This window comes from Ascaphus truei, chromosome 17 (assembly GCF_040206685.1).
Source record: "Ascaphus truei isolate aAscTru1 chromosome 17, aAscTru1.hap1, whole genome shotgun sequence".
Lineage (NCBI taxonomy): Eukaryota > Metazoa > Chordata > Amphibia > Anura > Ascaphidae > Ascaphus > Ascaphus truei.
The window spans coordinates 5881955-5897157 of NC_134499.1; the positions used below are offsets into that span (position 1 = coordinate 5881955).

Genomic DNA, 15203 nt, shown 5'->3' on the forward strand with positions numbered 1-15203 from the left:
TGATTCTTTTTCTCCGAACCTGAGGATCTTAAAACCCGTTTAGCATTTTCACTTTTGCAGGGGCACACATGTAAGAGCTCTCGACTGAGCCACTGATTGAGCCACCTGTGCTGAAGCAGGGATATCGTTAAAACCTGACCAGCTGGTGGCCCTTAAGAACTGGTGTTGGCCACTCCTGAGCCACACCAATTGCTGCTCCACAGTTGTATTGCACTAACATTGTCTTGGGGAGGAAGGGGTTAAAGGGATGACATATACCGTCAGGAAGGGGGATAGAAATGTTCAATGCAGCAGATGATGGCATGCAGCAAGGAACGGACTCGTTCAATGCCACAGCGACCCTGCGACAGAAACCATAGCCCAACTCTCATGGGAACATAATCGGCCCCCTTCTACCTTCTTGGGACTGCAAGAGTTTTAGTTACAATCAAATAATGCAAAGGACAGGGGCACATCACCAGCAGTAATGGCGATTCTATAGCACGGCGTTTGACCTTCTAGCCAAACGAAGCAAAAACTGAGCAAAGATTAGGGGCCAACCTTCAGGTGCAAAATCCCTGACAGAACTCAGCTACGTCATTTAGAAAACGAGGATGAAAAATTCAAATCCAATCCCACCTTTGGCTGATTGAGACTATTCCCTTTCCTTTTTCAATGTGACTGAATCAAACCGGCTGCTATGTGCACATTCAGAGACCTGTAGCAGCATCAGTCATTTATTGGTATGCTCAGGCTACTGCAGCTCTTACTTACACAACGGGGGTAGCTTCTAGCAAACGGTAACCGCAGCTAGCAACAAGATCAAGTCCGGTACCATTCACGGCGGGGGTCTCAAACGCAGTCCCCAAGGGCCACAAATAGGCCATGGTTTATGGATATCCCTGCTTTAGCACAGGAGCTGCAGCTGAAGACTAAGCGACTGATTGAGCCACCTGTGATTAAGCAGGGATATCCATAAAACGTGGTATCTTGGGGGCCCTTGAGGACTGAGTTTGAGACCCCTGATTTAGGGAGTTGTGGTTGCGATGCCATCCGTTAATCCAATTACAGTCACCCAGTAAAGTATGTCCCCTGTGCTACTTACATGGTACCCCCGGACAGCAATGAGCTTCAGCGTGCAGCATAGAACATGCTAAACCTGAGGGCGCACAAGGTTAAATCAATCGCAGCCTTCTGTCTTCACGCCATCACAGAAATTCATGACAGCCAAATTTGGTCCCACTGTGACTTGCTAAACTCAAAACAGCATCAGTCGCACAGAGCTGTTAATCCGCTCTCTCCAACGGCAGCAAAAAAACACCCCAACAGCGCATAAATAATATCAAAAAAATCCAGCATGACTCGTTTTCCAAAACCCAACCCAACCCCCCTCTCTTCCTCCCTTCCACTAACAGATACCCGCACCTGATGCAGCCGGAGATTCCCGCAGAGGTCGGAATACTCTACAGGAATGAGTCACCTTGCTGTAAATTCACTGGACACCTTGGAATCCCGACACATTCTCCTTCCCAAGTCTGCGCACCGTTTCCTCAGCAGCAGCTGTCTGGGGAGAAGCAGATCGCCAAATAAGCAAGCTCAGGATGGAAAGGGAGAGAGGCAGAGAGAGAAAGAGAGAGAGGGTGGCAAGGGGGAGGTGTGTGGGGAGAAGCTCCCATCCCTCTTATTTTTCATGCAGGAGGAGGGGGGGGGGGGGGACGGAGGTCGCTACTTACTTGGCTAAGATATCATCCCAAATCCCAAATAACTTCAATTACACAGGAGCAGAGTCATCGCCCTTCAGCATCTCGACAGGATGGATAAGCCAGGCTACATTACAGGAGTCCCTCTGCAGACTGTACCATCTTAGCCAAGCAGGTAGGGGGAGGCAGGGAAGCGATGTTGGCTGTCACAGCATCCCAGTGGTGCAGTGAATTCCCAGGGGATGTTTATAAGGATGTTTACTGAAGGACTGGTAGAGAATGAGGAATGTGCAGAGAGAAAAGGGGTGGGAGGGAAAGGGATAAGGATCACACACATTTGCCATGTAACAGAGCCAGGCAGGGGCAGAGAAAAGCCAAGTGGATGTGGACTGAACCATTGGTTTGTCATTTGTGGCTTTTAACACTTCCCCTGGGACATGCCACTCGGTCACAGTGGGGAAACAGTCCTCTTCCGAAGGAGGAAAGGCTGAATCTGAAGGTGCAGAGCAGAAATAAATGAACTTGGATGAGGCGAAGGGCTGAGACAAAGACAGGACCAAATGGCAGGCCACTCCTGAGCCACACCTGAGCCCCACCTGAGCCACTCCTGATCCACACCAAGCTGATGAAGCTGCTTCTCACCGAAACGTTGGATATTTTTGACTATTCCAGTCATTAAAATGACTTTTTTGCAGTAGTCCTATTTTCAGTATTTTTGGGTGTGCTTGGCTCCCTCGATTTGATATGCTGTTCTCTGACTAAGATTTGTTGCCTTTAGCACCCTTCTTTATTTTCCTAGTTGCAGTTAGTCCCCGTTAGCCAGGGGCTTTTTCCTGATTACTCCTTTTCTTCAAGGACAGGACCAACATTTTTTTTGGAGTGGGCTGGACCAATAATGAAATCCCTTGGAGCTCCAGTAAAACCCGAGACATGACTATGTGCATCCAATCTGTATAATGGTAAGCTCTGCCACAGCATTTCACAGTCTAGGGCAGTGATTTGCAACCAGGGTTTCTAGGGGCCCTTAGGTTCCCCCGGGCGTCCCTTAAGGGTTCGGTGCAATTTCCCAGTCATTTGCAAATCGTACCAAATACAGAAGTATTTGCAATGCACCTGATCTCAGACGCGCTGTTAGAGAGGGTTGGGGTTCCTTATAATGTATCTGGTCTCAGACTCGCTATTAGAGAGGGTTGGGGTTCCTTACAATGCATCTGATCACAGACGCGCTATTAGAGAGGGTTGGGGTTCCTTACAATGCATCTGATCCCAGACGCGCTATTAGAGAGGGTTGGGGTTCCTTACAATGCATCTGATCTCAGACGCGCTATTAGAGAGGGTTGGGGTTCCTTATAATGCATCTGATCTCAGAAGGTGTATTAGAGAGGGTTGGGGGTTCCTTACAATGCTTCTGGTCTCAGGCGAGCTATTAGTGAGGGTTGGGGTTCCTTACAATGCACCTGATCTCAGACGCGCTTTTAGAGAGGGTTGGGGTTCCTTACAATGCATCTGATACCAGACGCGCTATTAGAGAGGGTTGGGGTTCCTTACAATGCATCTGATCCCAGACGCGCTATTAGAGAGGGTTGGGGTTCCTTACAATGCATCTGATCCCAGACGCGCTATTAGAGAGGGTTGGGGTTCCTTACAATGCACCTGACCTCAGACGCTATTAGAGAGGGTTGGGGTTCCTTACAATGCACCTGATCGCAGACACGCTATTAGAGAGGGTTGGGGTTCCTTACAATGCACCTGATCGCAGACGCAGTATTAGTGAGGGTTGGGGTTCCTTACAATGCACCTGATCTCAGGCGCGCTATTAGAGAGGGTTGGGGTCTTTCAGAATTTAACAATATAATTATAGGGTTCCTTAACCAAAAAAAGTCTGGAAACCACTAGCAGGGGTAAAGTGGAGATGATTATGATGGTTATTGTATCCTCTAAACACACTGCACAATATAATTGTAAGGAGTGTCAACCCCCAAGATTCCCCCCTGAAAGGGACAACATGTGCATATGAAATTCTACGTTTACCCTTTCAAGTCCAAGTTTGGATTGCGATGGTAACCCCAGACTTACCCCAGACTTTTAACACATTAGGACCTTAGGTCATCACGTATGGGTTGTGTTTTCATCTGAGGTCCTACAGTACATACTGTTTATACCAAGTGGTCCGTGGTTGGTCTCCATAACAGTATGGGTCAGTACCAGAAATAATCCCTGTTCTGATCCCTTACAAGCATGGGGTTTTAGGAGATGTACAGTTGTGCTTCACACATAAAATGTAACTATATATACCTTTTGACACCTCTAGCCATAAAACACATCCACAACGGGGGAAGGACTAGCACAGATAACATTCCAAGAGACACTGTTTGTAAGTATTCCCTTTGCTTGCTTCATTCATTGTAACATCGCCGGAAGAAGAGATCAGTGTATCTCGAAAGCTCGCACAAATAAAAGCATTTCGTTAGCCACAGAACGGTATCATCTATTTATTTTTTGATTATTGAAGCTCGGCTAACACGGTACTGATACCTCTACCTCTATATATATATATATATATATATATATATATATATATATATACATATATACATGTACATATATATATATATATATACATGTACATATATATAGATAGATAGATAGATAGATAGATAGATAGATAGATAGATAGATAGGCAAAAGGTGACACGGTGTGCTCATTTGCATGTCATTTCCCAGAATCCCTTGCTGCAGTGGAAGCACTGTATGCTAGGTGATAATGGTGGAAGGCAGGGTTGCAGACCTGTCTAAGACGTGATTGTGCTCACAAGTGATCTTTTTATTTGCAATATACTATACGGTGGAGGTTTCTTGTTGCCTTTTTCACCCACCATAACTTAAAATGTGATGGTACATACACATACACATACAGTATATATACACACACACATATTGTATTGTATTGTATGTCTTTATTTATATAGCGCCATTAGTGTACAAAGCGCTTCACAGTAGTAATACATGTGGTAATCAAATAAATAACAGATAATATAAATAACAGATCATGGGAATAAGTGCTTTAGACATAAAAGTAACATTTCGGAAGAGGAGTCCCTGCCTCGAGGAGCTTACAGTCTAATTGTTACAGTATATATACACACACACACACACAAACACACACACATGAAACAAAAGAGATCGCAAACTCCATAGCGCAGATCATAATAAAACGGGTTTATTAATGGAAAGTCAAATAGTCCACTCACAAACCTTGTTATCATTCCACCCTTGCCTGACCCCTTAGGGTTTTTTGTATCTTCAGTGGTTAATTTTCTAGTTTAGCCTTTCTGGCGCCTTCGCTTCATCTGCTTACAGGCGCTGTTCTTTCTTTGTTTAAAAATACAGTATATAAAAGGTGGAGGGTTTTTCTGCACCTTTTTCACCCACCATAACTTATCTAATGTGTGGTGGAACCTACCCAGCCTTAAAATGGCAGAGCCAGTACAACCAGCCTCACACTGATGAGACCCAAAACGTCGAAACAGCTGTCTGTGAATGGGTTTACTGGCTATGCATCAAAACCCAGGCTGTGCTGAAAGCTGTGTAATGCAGCAAGCATAAACGTATATAAGGGTTCCATGTAAAAATAGATTTGAGACAAAAGGTTACACGTGTGCTCATTTGCATGTCATTTCCCAGAATCCCTTGCTGCAGTGGAAGCACTGTATGCTAGGTGGTAATGGTGAAAAAGTGGGTTGCAGACCTGTCTAAGACATGTGAATGTGCTCACAAGTGATATTTGTATTATATATATATATATATATATATATATATATATATATTATACTGTGTGTGTGTGTGTGTGTGTGTGTGTGTGTACACACACACACACACACACACACACACACACACACACACACACACACACACACACACACACACACACACACACACACACACACACACACACACGTTTGTATCTAAAGCTCTAAAGGTGTCCAGGGTCTGCAAACGGGCAAAATGTAGCAGTCCTGTGTTCTCTAACAACCTAACCATGATCCAGGGCTATGATAATCCATTCCTGGGTTTCCAACTCTCCTTCTCCTCATACTACCCATAGCTTCCCTGCACCTGCCTCGGAGCAGTGGCTACGCATGCTTCTGGACACCTGCAGCTGGGGCCTCCCTCTGGTCCTGTCCACTAATCACGCTACAGCAAGTGACGAGGCAGAGGGAGGACCGGCCAAATCTCATACCGCAGTGGACTTGAAGGATAGCCTGGGAGGTATAGGCAAATGATTTCTCAGAGACACTGCAGGGGAATGTATTGATCACCTCCTCTAGTCATGAAGAATTATATTCCCAATAACTCATCCCCTGAACATTGTATGCATTATTCATCTATGCTTATCTATATATCAATAAATTCACATATCAATTAAAGAAAACACCTAACGAATAAATAACTGAAAATCACTCATAAAACATCTCCAACTTAAATTTACTCCTACATCATTTATATACAGCGTAACGTGTATTGTAATCCATCCAAACAGCTATATACCCAGTTTTATGGGAAGATCGCTTACTGTATTAACCTGTATTATACATTGCCTGTGTGTGTGTGTGTGTGTGTGTGTGTGTGTGTGTATATATTATATATATATGTATGTATATATAGTTATATATATATCTTACAATCTGAATATTAGTGACTGTATGCAACCAGGTGACCTATGTTTAAAGCTACAATTACTATCCAGTATGAATGTTACTGGCTGTCACATGTGGCACACCTGTGAACACGTGACATACACACGTGACTAGGCTTACTACACACAGCTATCTAGCTGACCCACTTTTCTCCCCTGCGGGGGTCCCTCAAATCAGTTATATATCCCCTCAAAACTGTCGCACATATAACCTTAAATCGCTGCCACCATCAAGGATAAAGAAAAGTCTTATCGCTAGGGGGTCCGGGATCCCCGTTTATTAAGAACAATATGTAATTAGCACACAAAAATTTATTGCAGCAAAACGTGTCCGAAAATGCAGTTACTCTCGTCAAACTTGCAAAGTTCAATTAGAGCCCAAGACAATACTTATTAATTTTTAGATTTAATATACAAAAGTTGGAACAGTGCGTACAGAAAAATAATATTACAAGAAACATACAGTATAATATATGCAGACAGTTTCATAAAACGAATGGGATAAATAAACAGCAATCCGATACGTTGCCACATAACGATATCAGATTCCTCCCAAAAGAGGTCTTTGGAGCATGGAAGCTGAAATATCACACCTCTTCCATAATGTTACTCTTATGCCTGAAGCACTTATTCCCATGACCTGTTATTTATATTATTTGTTATTTATATGATTACAACATGTATTACTACTGTGAAGCGCTATGTATATTGATGGCGCTATATAAATAAAGACATACAATACAATGTCTTCTCGGCATCAGGACACACCTCCAGTTAAACGCTGCATTCATATCTCAAATGCATGGTTTTATTCTCAAAACCTGTGTATTGGAAACTTAATTTGTCCGATCGCAAATGTTACAAAGATATATTTGTAATTCGTGTAAATATATCGGACCCACGATATTTTCTCATTAGTAAACTTACACAGACCTATGGCATGTCTTCCCGGCCACACCCTCTGGCTTTCCCCATCGCTAGAGGAGTCAGGGGCTGGCTGGCCAGGGGGGCAAAGGGGAAAGTGCTGGTCTGGATTGAACATTTCGGGCAGGTGGAGGAAAGGTCTCTGTGCAGCAGCTCTCTGGCTATTAGGTGGCGGGTGAAGAGCTCACTTTGCAGCTCCTCCTCTCTCGGGCTGGCTCCTCTCATGTACAATGGGAAGTATACTGTATGTGTATGTATGTATGTGTATAAATTATGTGTGTATGTACTTGTATGGGCATATATGTGTGTGTTTGTGTGTAGATGTATATATGGTGTGTGTATAGATTTATATATGTAAATATCCATGTATGTGTATATATATATATATATATATATATATATATATATATATATATCTACTATATATTTCTGAGTTCACTGTATGTCTGCGTCCCTAGCGGCAATCTCATTGGTCCCTTGGCCTGCCCGCCCCCGCACCTCTCATTGGCCTGAGGCAGAGTGACGGGCCAAACAAAAAAAACTAAAAAAAACACACACACACACTCTCTCTCTCTCTCTCTCTCTCTCTCTCTCTCTCTCTCTCTCTCTCTCTCTCTCCTCCCCCCGTCAGTTGGACCGCAGCTCACCTTCCACACACACCCCCCCCCCTCCTCTCCCGGTGCCCCTCACTCTCTCCCCCCTCCCCACCTCACCCAAATCCCCACGCTCCGCAACATCCCAGCCGCACCATCAACCTCACCGTGCGCCGCGGCCCTCCTGCTCAGCAGCAAACTCCAGCCTCCTCCTCCCTCGCGGCGCGGCCCGGGCCTCCTGCTCTCCCCCTCACGTGCGCCGCTACCGGAGAGGGGAAGCGCGGCCCGGGCCTCCCGCCTCAGATCCACGTGGGAGCGGCCAGACGTGTGAGTGGCCTTCACCTTCCCTCACCCCCCCTTCATCTCCCCTCACCCCCCTTCACCCCCCCTTCACCTCTCCTCCACCCCCCCTTCACCTCCGCTCCACCCCATTCACCTCCCCTCCAACCCCCACCTCCCCTCCACCCCCACCCCCACCTTCACCCCCCCTTCACCTTTCCTTCACTCCCCCCTTAGCAACCTCCACCACCTCCCCCCTCCTCACCACCTCCCCCCCACCTTCACCACCACCCCCCACCTTCCCACCAACCTCCCCCCCCCTTCCCACCACCTCCCCCCCCCCTTCCCACCACCTCCCCCCCTCCCACCCCCCCCCCCTTCCCACCACTCCCCCCCCTTCCCACCACCTCCCCCCCTTCCCACCACCTCCCCCCCCCTTCCCCACCACCCCCCCCCCCCCCTTCCCACCACCCCCCCCTGCCTTCCCACCACCTCCCCCCCCTTCCCACCACCTCCCCCCCCCTTCCCACCACCTCCCCCCTTCCCACCACCTCCCCCCCCCTTCCACACCTCCCCCCCCTTCCCACCACCTACCCCCCCCTTTCCCCACCACCTACCCCCCTTCCCACCACCTCCCCCCCCTTCCCACCACCTCCCCCCCTTCCCACCACCTCCCCCCCCTTCCACCACCTCCCCCCCCTTCCCACCACCTCCCCCCCTTCCCACCACCTCCCCCCCCTTCCCACCACCTCCCCCCCCTTCCCACCACCTCCCCCCCCTTCCCACCACCTCCCCCCCTTCCCACCACATGTATACACACACACAATGTATACACACACACGTACACATACACACACATGTATACACACACACACACACACACATACAATGTATACACACACACGTATACACACACACACTATCCCCAGCACCACCACATCAGCACACCGGTATCCCATGCCCCCCAGCACACTGGCATTCTCGGCTCCCCGCCATTCCCAGCCCCATCAACACCATCAGCACCCACACATCGCCACCTTTGCACCTCCCCCATCGGCACACCCACATCCGCACCCCCACATCAGCACCAAACCCTCCCAAATCAGCACACCAATACAATCACCATCAGTACAGCCACAGCAGCACTACCACCGCACATGGGCCGCGTGGACCACTCCCCACCCAAATGCCACACTCACACCACAAACATCCCGGGCAACGCCAGGGCTCTCAGCTAGTATATATATGATATGTATATATATATATACACGTACGTGTGTGTGTATAGATTTATATATGTATATTATGTGTATACTGTATATACATGTCTGTGTGTGTGTCTAGATGTATATATGTTTACATGTATGTGTATGTATAGATTTATATATGTGTGTATATATAGTGTGTATATATAAATGTATGTATTTATATATACAGTGGTCGACAAATCACCAAAAAATCTACTCGCCACCTAGTCTCTCCCCCAACCCCGCCCTAGTCCCGCCCCCAACCCTGCCCTAGTCCCGCCCCCAACCCCGCCCCGCTTTAAAAAAATCAAATAAAATAAATTGAATAAATTCCTAGTAAGAACAACATTCGTTTTTGACATAAGTTTATTTATTGTATTAGATTATACTACAATTAGTCCTTGTTACGTGTGTGTGTGTGTGTGTGTGTGTGTGTGTGTGTGTGTGTGTGTGTGTGTGTGTGTGTGTGTGTGTGTGTGTGTGTGTGTGTGTGTGTGTGTGTGTGTGTGTGTGTGTGTGTGTGTGTGCAATCTTACCTGATCCACAGTCCAGGTACCTCTTTCCCGCAATGTTATACATTGGAGGGGAGGTGTTCGTTACCTGTCTTCTGGGTTAGGGGGGATTCCGATGTCTCCTGTGTGAAGCTTGAGTCAGATCTGGAAGTAAGCAGTATAGGTTATATCGGTGTAGGTATAGGGCAGTTAAGATATATAGGGTAAGTAAGATATCCAGGTCCAGAGTGTGATACAGTGTGAGAGAGACACAGAGTGGGTGAGAGAGAGAGAGAGCGACACAGGGAGAGAGAGAGCGACACTCACAGAGAGAGAGAGCGACACTCACAGAGAGAGAGAGCGACACTCACAGAGAGAGAGAGCGACACAGAGAGAGAGAGCGACACACAGAGAGAGAGAGCGACACACAGAGAGAGAGAGCGATACACAGAGAGAGAGCGACACAGAGAGAGAGTGACACAGAGAGAGAGAGCGACACACAGAGAGAGAGCGACAGAGAGAGAGTGACACACAGAGAGAGAGAGAGAGAGAGAGAGAGAGAGAGAGAGAGAGAGCGACACACACAGAGAGAGAGAGAGAGAGAGCGACACAGAGAGAGAAAGAGCGACACACACACACAGAGAGAGAACGACACAGAGAGAGAGAGAGCGACACACACACACACAGAGGGTGAGAGAGAGAGAGAGAGAGAGAGAGAGAGAGAGAGACCAAGTCAGTCATCCTACTCACACACACTCTTACACTGACAGACACACACATACTCTGACAGACACACACACACACTCTCTGACAGACACACACACACACACGCTGACAGACACATACACACACTCTGACAAACACATACACACACTCTGACAGACACACACTCACACACTGACACACACATTCACACACACACACACACACACACACACACACACACACACACACACACACACACACACACACACACACACACACACACACACACACACACACACACACTCTGACAGACACACACACACACACACACTCTCTCTCTCACACACACACGCTGACAGACACACACACACTACCAGAAACGGCGCCGGGAGTCCCGCTCACCATCGGAGGTATGTTGGAGTCATCGGGGGCTGCGGGCGACATCGGGAGCTTGCGAGAGACATCGGAGGTTTGAGGGGGCCTGCGGGGGCATATGGCGGCCAATGGGGGTATGCGGGGGCCTGCGGCGGCAAATGGGGGTATGCGGCAACCATTGGGGGTATGTGGGGGACTGCGGGGGCCATTGGTGGTAAGCGGGTGGCATTGGGAGGTATGCGGGGGCCATTGGGGATATGCAGGTTTTTTTGGGGGGATATGCGGGGGCCTGCGGAGGCATACGGCGGCCAATGGGGATATGCGGGGGCCTGCGGAGGCACTCTCTGGCTGCTACGGGGAGGAGACACGTGCTCAGAGAGGCAGGGGAGGAGGGAGGGCACTGCTCAGGGAGCCGGAGACGGGGTAAGCTCCTGCAGCAACATGAACCCGCCTCCGGCTTTTTTTGTTTTCCTCCAGCGCAAGCGGGGGAAATTAAACAGCAGCGCGAGCGGGAAAAAAAAAAAAAAAACACGTGTGCTGCTTGGGCCAATAGGAGCTTGCCATGGTGTTAAATCCACTCGCCCAGGGCATGCCGATGTATAGGTTTGTCGAACACTGTATATATATATAAATGTATGTGTTTATAGAAGTTTATATACGTTTTTAAATCTATACACACATGTATATATATATATGCATACACACACACACACACACACACACACCGTATTTCCTCAATTGTAAGATGCATCCTGATTTCTGACATGTAAAAATCGGAAAAAAAGGTGCGTCTTAGAATTGAGGAAAAGGGGTATACTCATACACTACCGACACACTTTATTAAAGTGTGGCCGGTACCGCAAGCCGGGAGATTTCCCGGCTTGCTAGTGGCCGCCCCTTGGGGCGCGGTCACGCGTCTTCGGGAGCGTGCGCCCCCTGCACGCGCGTCCAGGGGCTCCCCGAGGGAGCCCTGGTGTCCCGCGATCGCGGGACAGCGGCAGGGGGTTCCGGGGGACCCGGCGGACCCGGCAGCGGTAGGGAGAGCGCCCCGATCGGAGGGCGCTCTTCCGCTGCTTCGGCGCGCGCCCGTCACTCTCGGGCGCGCGCCAGGCTACTGCTGCGGCCAAGAACAGGCAAATGCTCGAATAAACTTGGCCGCAGCAGTATATATATATATATATATATATATATATATATATATATATATATGAGTATACCCCTTTTCCTCAATTCTAAGACGCACCTTTTTTTCCGATTTTTACATGTCAGAAATCAGGATGCACACACATACTCTGACAGTATATATATATATATATATATATATATATATATATATATATATATATATATATATATACACAGTGGTTGACAAATCACCAAAAAATCTACTCGCCACACAAAAAAATCTACTCGCCACCTAGTACCAAACGTGTGCTGCTTGGGCCAATATTTACTCGCCCGGGGGTTAAATCCACTCGCCCAGGGAGAGCAAATGTACTGTATAGGTTTGTCGAACACTGTATATGTATATATATATATACACACAAATATATACACACACATACATGTATATATACATATAAATATATACTCACACACATCCATGTATACATATATAAATCTATACTCGCACACACATACATGTATATACACACCCATCATATACAGTAAGCATATATAAATCTATAGACACATACATGTATATATACACATGTGTAAACATATATATACATCTATACACACACACACACACATCATATATACATATATAAATGTGTGTGCATAGATGTATATATATGAGACTCCTGGTGAAGCCTCGGATGAGGAGAAACGCGTAGCGTGTTAAAGCACACAGAGTGCTCAGCTGAATCTGAGAGGGAGGCTCCACACAGCACAATCTGTCCGTCCCGAGACATTGCGAGGTTCCCGCTCGGGGAACCAACCCGGAAGTGCGGGGGAAGAGAGACGTGACCGCTCCGTGTATCGAGCAGACAGACGGCTCAGGGACCTCCACTGTTGGCGTAGATCATATGATCAAATGGCGCATTGTATTGGGAAACCATGTGAGTGTATCTCGTACCATTTCACTGCATATACATTGTATGGCTGCACGCTACACTATGTCTGTTCTTCTTTTTTGAATTGATGTAAGCAGTGAAGATACCCATAAGCCGTAAGCAGAGGCAGCTTCTGTACGGGAGAACATGGCAGCATAAAGATACCTTCACATACACATTAACACAGAGCAATCTGTGAGTATAACATCCACTGGGTGAATGAAGTTGGATTTTATCATTTCAGTTAAAGACATATTGCACTATTTTGTATATGTTTTCTATTTTTCATGGTTTTGCGCTCCCTGATTTTCTTGGACATCGATACATACATACATACATACAGACACACACCCAATGCACGTATGCTGTGTGTATGTGTATATACTGTATATATGATATGTGTGTATAAGTGTTTTATACATACACACACACAGTGTTTATATAAAAGGTGCATGTAACGTACATTATTACTCTGGCTGGTGTGTTGCAGCGGGACTAACGTGTTATCTCACCCATTGTAATGCACCAATCGATGCAATAAAGTGTGTTACATCTGTATGTATATGGTGCATATGTTGTTTGTATCTATTGTGACAAACGGCTTACTCCGGGGCTCCGCCGTCTGTCCGGGACTGTTAGAACACAGTCTTTTAGGGTAGGTTAAATGACGAGGCGTCACGTGCTGTTCCTTTAAACAGGCTACTGCCTGGTTTATTCAGTCCCAGGCACTGAGACTGCCAAACTGCATACAAAAGAAAACACAAGCAAAACAAAACCCTGCTCACCTGAGCAATAACTTAACTGAGGTTCACCCTGACTGGGTTGGGGCGGCTTATCCACTTCCAACAAACAAAAATAAGGAACTTTGCAATTTGATAAAGGAACAGAATGATTTAACCTGTTTGGGGAGAGGCTTTCCCCCACTCTGCTTCCATCAGCCTTCCTGCCTCCAGTCTCGTGGGGAGAGAAACCAGGAAATCAGCCTTAAATACCTGATTTCTATCTAGCAGGACAGGTGACAGAAATCAGGCAGCAGACAAACTCTGGTCTGGATCCCTCATCCCTCAGTTCCAGCACTTGCCAAACTGTGGGATGGAGTGCATGCATTCTGAGGCTGCACTTTCCAGCCTAAACAGGATAGAAACTGTTCAGTATCCTGGGAGCCCTATATATGGAATTTATTACCATCCCCTGGTTTCTGTCACACTATGTATATATTACCTCTCTGGACATGTATGTCCGGTATTACCTCTCTGGACATAGTGACCTGACCGGCTTGGGGGGGCGCGGGATTTCCCTGAGCAGTGAGAGAGCAGGGTTGTTGATAGGGTGCTGGGAACCTTCAACCATCCTCATTGGTTGCTTCTGGGTAATGCAGCCAATCAGGAGGAAGTTTCAGGACCCTGGAGGTGGGGCCAAGGAGAGGAGGAACCAGCATGGACCGGGGAGAGGTGAGTATTTTGAGAGAAGTCACTTGGCAACCCTAAGTATTTGCGTCTGTGTGTGGTGCATGTATCATGTGTGCGCATCTGTGTATTGTGTGTGTATTTGGTGTGTACATCTGTGCATGGTGCATGTATCTGGTGTGGCCTCGGTGTATATCGTATGTGGGCCGCCTGGTTCTTGGGCCAGTTTGTTTGGCTAGCTCCCTGGGTAAAGATTTGCCGGCCAGCCCCTGGGAGGAATTCCTTTTTAAGTTACATTAAAAGGCCTTTTGCTCCAGTGGTACCTGACCCCGACTAGGCTGAGCCAGATCTTCCCCGGCACACTTGACCTGTGCTGGAGGGGATGTGGTCAAAAGGGAGACATGGCCCACATTTGGTGGTCATGTCCAGAGATTCAGAGATATTGGTCCATGATTCAAAAGTTAATACATGAGACCACGGGACTAAAGATCCCCTTGGACCCCCCGACCTTCGTGCTCGGCAAATCTATTGAAAACATCCCCACGCCAATGGGCAGACTGATCTCCTCGATCCTCACAGCCGCCAGATGCTCGGCCGCAGCGGCCTGGAAGCAAATAAAAGCCCCAACTAGAGGCACAGTTGTCAAAAGGATCAACACAGTCATGACTATGGAGAGACTCCCAGCGATGCTCCATAAAAAACTGCCGCAGTTCCAAAACACTTGGGACCCGTGGCTGGAGTCCCGACCCCC

The 15203-nt window shown here is 47.4% G+C and overlaps 1 protein-coding gene across 14 annotated transcripts in view; it reads right to left on the reverse strand.

The window, feature by feature from the left end:
* Nucleotides 1-15203, reverse strand: part of ATP2B2 (ATPase plasma membrane Ca2+ transporting 2) — a 389572-nt gene that overhangs the window by 334596 nt on the left and 39773 nt on the right. For 4 of the 14 annotated variants that reach the window (XM_075573772.1, XM_075573786.1, XM_075573783.1 and 1 more), the window contains exons 1-2: nt 1713-2032; nt 1405-1543 (exon numbers count right to left, since the gene is read on the reverse strand). The exons of 1 other annotated variant lie outside the window; for it this stretch is intronic. The gene's annotated coding sequence lies outside the window, so the exon portion shown is untranslated. Of the gene's footprint in view, nt 1-1084; nt 1333-1404; nt 1544-1712; nt 2033-15203 lie in introns of those variants that run through there. 9 more of the 14 variants (XM_075573785.1, XM_075573780.1, XM_075573777.1 and 6 more) reach the window with 8 other exon arrangements.